Consider the following 6,000-nt stretch of genomic DNA (forward strand, 5'->3'; position numbering starts at 1 on the left):
GACATGTTCTAGAAGAGTTTATTCCTGACTTTTTGGTTGTCTTGCATGTCTCTCATTCATGGGGTCACCATAAGCTGATGCCACTTGATGGTAATTAACAACAGCTATCCTAAGAGCAAAATAGACCCATCCATGCTGATGCGAACCTGTGTAAAAGTGTTCCGTGAACCAATCAGGTTTGTACCCCAAACTATCTCTTTTGTTAGCAAATGCTATACCTCATTATGGGGGGAGTTTTGATTTAACTGATAGGTATATGTATGTGTATGTGTATATGTATATGTATATGTATGCAGTCCAGAAAGAAACTGACAACATACCATCACAAGATTTCAAACTAATCATTGGAGACTTGAATGCTAAAGTTAGCAATAAAGAAGAATCAAAACCAGTAGGAAAATTTGGATTAGGAACAAGAAACAAAGCAGGAGAGTGTCTGATAGAATTCTGTGAGGCCAACAATCTATTCATTGTAAATACCTGCTTCATACAACCAGATAGGAGACTATACACCCGTACATCATCAGATGGTAAACACAAAAACCAGATAGACTACATAATTGGAATTAGAAGATGGAGAAGCTCTAGCCTTGTGGCCAAAACCAGACCAGGAGCTCACTATGGCACAGACCATGAACTGCTCATAACAAAAATCAGAGTTAAGCTGAAGAAGAAAGCAAAAACCATCATTATACCAAAATATGACCTAAATAACATTTCAGATGAATTCAAGGACATTGTAAGAAACAGATTTGAACTACTGAGTATAATTGACTGGGAACCTGGAAAACTGTGGACAGAAGCCAAAGCCATAATTAAGGGTGAAAAAAAATGCTAATAGTGGCCAAAAAGAAAGATAAGAAACAATGGACAACAAATGAAACACTTCATGCAATAAAAGTAAGAAGAAAAGCAAAAGCAAAGGAAGATAGGAAGAAAGCCAGAAGTATGAACACAACTGTCCAACATCTCACAGGCAGAGATAAGGAGAAATACTACAATGATCCATGCAAAGAAATAGAAGAAAACTCAAAAAGGGAAGGATGAGAGAAGGTTTTTGTGGGGGTTTTGGGCTATGTGGCCATGTTCTAGAAGAGTTTAACTTCCCTTGATGTTTTCAAGAAAATGTTGAAAACTCATTTGTTTCGTTTAGTATACCCTCCTGATCCATCATAGAGAATGCATCCTCCTATCCCCTATCCTGTAATGTGAAATGTATTAGGATGTTTAAGTGTGATTTTGAGATTTTAACTGCTTTTATATGATGTTTTAACTTAATGTACTTCTGATTGTATTTTATATTGTAAATCCTATGCTGTATAGTTGTTTTGAATTTGTAAACCGTTTTGATCCCAGGAAAAGCGGTATAGAAATAAAGATTTATTATATTTATTATTATTATTATTATTATTATTATTATTATTATTATATTTATTCCTGACATTTTGCCAGCATCTGTGGCTGGCATCTTTAGAGAAATTCTTTAGCATCTTCTCTGAAGATGCCAGCCACAGATGCTGGTGAAATGTCAGGAATAAACTCTTCTAGAACATGGCCACATCCCAAAAAAACCTACAAAAAACCATGGATGCCAGCCATGAAAGCCTTTGACTTCACATAAGAACAAGAGACCTCTATCAAAAGATCTGAAAAATTAAAGTCAAGTTCAAACCAAGGGCAAGAATGCTCTATGGAGAAAAAAAAATAACATTATACAGGAACAAGAAGAAATAAAAAGATGCTGGAGGCAATACCAGAAGAGTTATACAAGAGAGATGAAGGAACGAATGATATTTGGAATGAGGAAGTCATATGAAGACGAACCCCAAATTCTGAGAAGTGAAGTAGAATCTGCAATAAAGTAAATGGGAAAAAATAAATTGCCAAGAACAGATGATATCCCAATTGAAATGCTACAGTGCCTACAGACAAATGCAACTTTAGTGCTAATTGAAATACGCCAACAAATATGGAAAACAAAGTGGTGGCCACCAGACTGGAAACACTCAATATACATACCAACCAACCAACCAATCATCAATCAATCAAAACCTTTATTACAGTTAACAAACCATAAGGCAAAACAACAACAATACAGCTACAACAAAATCAGTGAGAACATTCCATCAGTTATATACATCTTATACTCTTTACACAAAAATATAGGTACTCTATATTGAAGAATAAGAACAAGTCATAGGAAAATAGAATGGTATCGTATAATTAAGTGCAAATACATGCATTTTAAAAATGACTTAATAAAATATGTTTAAAATTTGTGAGACAACAAATATTATTGAAATATATACTATGTTTAGTCTCAATGAGGCGTTACAAACCGCCGCTTTGCAGCAGTCTCCCGGCGCTGCTGTTTGCTCCACGAGGGAGTCGCAGCAGCCAAACCAAGCGACTCCCTCGCGGAGCAAAAAAGGAGCGCCAAAATGGAGCTCCTTCCCGCGGCGTGGCTATGATGCCGCGAAGCGCCACTGGCGCACTCACGACGTCATAGCCGCCGCAACACGTGTGGAAGCACCGCACCTCCCTAACCCTAGTACGCACTCTGCGCATACTTTAATGGCGGTGTGTAACCCGCCAATATATCTTATAAAATAGTGTGTGTGTGTGTGTGTGTGTGTGTGTGTAAAACATTTATTAAAACCTTACAGCCAAAGTAAGCAAACTTTAGATATCCCTCTTTCTCTTGGGGCTATGACTCCCATTTAACACCTCATACAATTTGGGCCAGAAGGCCATCCTTAAATTATTAATGTTTATGGGACATGGTCCTTCGTGTTTTGGCTGCAGAAAAAAGAACTTTGCAGCCTCTTCTGTGATTTTTTTCAGTATCTTCTTGCAGATATATAAGATAACATTCTGAAGCTCTACCTAGGAACTTAGTTTAAGACTAGTTACACTTCTTTTAAGTCATCTGTATAAAAAGTACAGAAAAGCAGAATATGGGATAAAGATTCTACTAGTTCCTCCCCACAAGGGCATATGTGGTCCTTGTACTCAGTTCGTTGAAAACAACCCTCTAATACAGCTGATGGAATCACATTGAATCTGGCCTTGTTGAATGCCAGCCTATATTTAGGAATTGTTAGATTTTTTAGATAATTTTCACCCCCTTTTAAATTGCATTCCAGGCCCAAACTTATGTGGGAGCAAGTGGTCCATGCAACAGAAATTGGGTGTTGGGTGTCAATATCTTTAATCCGTTGAGCAAGGATCAGCTTTGCCCTAGGCCAATCCAATGTGAGGAGAAATTTATCTGAGAGGCCTAATATCTGTAATTTTTCCTTTATGGTCATTAAAAGATGGGTGGAATAAGTATCCCTTTGCATGAAATAAACATATCCAGCTGCCAGCTCCACAAAAATAATTCTCAACCTAGTGCCCATTTCCATGCAGTGCATTCAACTGATAGGCATTCTGCCTTAAGACATAGGGCCACTGCTGGAACACAGTTAGGCAATGCAAACAATTTTCTAAGGAGCACTGAAAGGGCTCATTCTACTATTGACGAGAAACCTAAGATCCACACTGGGATACCAAACAATAATTGTGGGAGAACCTTGGCCTGGAATACTTTCAATGCAGCTGGTATCAGTTGCTCACCTTTAGTTTAAAAGAAGCGAACAATGGCTTTACTATTGTTAGTTGCATTCTGAATGGCCATTGTTCGGTGGAACGCCCATATACCAGATGCATGAAAGGTCACCTCTATGTATTTAAAATGTCTGACTTGCTCTATTTTGTGCCCAGCTATTACCCAATTGTGCATAGAGTGTTTCTTGGAGAAGACCGTGATTTTAGATTTATGGTAGTTTATATTTAAATGGTTATTTTCACAGTACAGTGGTACCTCGGGTTACGAAATTAATTCATTCCGCGGCTAATTTCGTAACCCGAAAAACCTTCGTAAGCCGAATTGCCATAGGCGCTAATGGAAAAATAGCTCTCTGCTGCCCTCCGGTGGCGGAAAATAGCGCCGAGGTTTTTTCGTAACCCGAAAAAACCTTCGTAAGCCGAAACAATAAATCCCTATGGGATTTTTTCGTAACCCGAAAAATTCGTAACCTGGGTAATTCGTATCCCGGGGTACCACTGTACTCCATAAAAGCTCTCAATGCTCGTTTCAAGCCAACTTTGGTGAATGAAAGAAAGGCAGCATCGTCTGCGTATAGCAGTAAAAGGATACTAACTGAGGCCAATTTGAGAGGGTGAAAAGTCTCTGAGGGAATACATCCAGCAAGATCGTTAAGATATAAATTAAATAGTGTGGGCACAAGTATACAACCTTGGCGTACACCTCTTTTAACTGGGATAGTTTTAGTAAGGTTACCCTGTAAACTACATCTGACCTGTACTGTGGTGTTGCTATATAACTTCATAATTAGCCCAAGTAAGTGTTTGTCAACAGAGGCGACAAGGAGTTTAGCCCAAAGTTTTCCTCTAGATATTGAATCAAATGCTGATTTTAAATCTATAAAGGCAACATATAGGCTGTTACTATGTGTCCTTGAGTATTTTTCTACCAGATGGTTTAAGACCACACAATGATCCATCGCTGACTTGCTTTTCCGAAACCCAGCTTGTTCATCCACGAGAATTTTTTCTGTCTCAATCCATTCTATCAGTCAGTTGTTAAAATAAAAAACATACAATTTACCCTCTACTGACAATAAACTTATGGAGAGGTAATTAATAGGGTCATTTCGATCTCCTTTTTTGTATATAGGAATTATAATGGCTTGAGACCAGCTATATGGTATTTGGGCTGTTTGGTTGATATGGGTAAACAAAGATGCCAGTAATGGTGTCCACCATGTAATGTTTGCTTTTGAAAGTTCAGGAATAATTAAATCAGGCCCTGGGGCTTTGCCAGATCTCAATGTGCCAATTAAGAGCTTGACTTCATGATGAGTTACAGCGGGCCAGTGTGGAATGTTTAAAGATTTCAAAGAGGCAGTGCATATTTCTTCTAATGACCCTATATCATACTCTTCACAGTCACTAAACAAGGTGGAAATATACGCTTCACATGTCTGTGCTGGTATATTACACTGGGGTGATTCTTCAAGGTTACCTAACATACCTGTGACTATGACCCAGAGCTATTTTGTATTTCTTTGTATAGAGGAAGCCAACAGTGCCGACCATTGCCTGTATCTTGTTTCTTTTTTATTCCTTGCAATCAAAGTTGTATAATTTTTTTGGTGTTAAAATAAATTTTGGGCATACATACCAATCCACAAGAAAGGAGATACAAAAGACTGTAGCAACTATAGGAAAATAGCACTAATCTCACATGCAAGCAAAATAATGCTCAAAATTATGCAGTATAGACTCCAACCATACATGGTCAGAGAAATTCCAGAGGTGCAAGCAGGACTCAGAAAAGGAAGGAGCACTAGGGACCACATTGCAAACATGTGATGGTTAATGGAGTGCACCAAAGAATTCCAAAAAAGAATCAGCATGTGTTTTATAGACTATAGCAAACATTTGATTGTATAGATCACAAAAAGCTATGGAATGCACTCAAAGACATGGGGGTGCCACTGCCTCTGATAGTTCTGATGAAGAATCTGTACCAAGGACAAGAGGCCACCATCAGAACAGAATTCGGGGAAACAGAGTGGTCCCCAAAGCCAAAGGGGTCAGGCAAGGCTGCATCCTATCACCTTACTTATTTAACTTATATGCTGGAAACATCATAAGAAAAGCAGAATTAGAATCAGAAAAAGGATGAGTGAAGCTAGGAGGAAGCAATATTAACAACCTAAGATATGCAGACGACACCATATTAATAATAATTAATAATAATAATTTGTTTTATTTATATACTGTTATTCCAAAGATCATAGCGGTGAACAGCAAGTAAGCTAATTAGCAAGTAAGTTAATTTGCCCCCAACAGTCTGGGTACTCATTTTAGCGACCTTGGAAGGATGCAAGCCTGAGTCGAGCTTGGGCCCTTTTGCTGGTCTTGAACTCG

This window comes from Sceloporus undulatus, chromosome 5, assembly GCF_019175285.1.
Source record: "Sceloporus undulatus isolate JIND9_A2432 ecotype Alabama chromosome 5, SceUnd_v1.1, whole genome shotgun sequence".
In the NCBI taxonomy this organism is placed as follows: Eukaryota; Metazoa; Chordata; class Lepidosauria; order Squamata; family Phrynosomatidae; genus Sceloporus; species Sceloporus undulatus.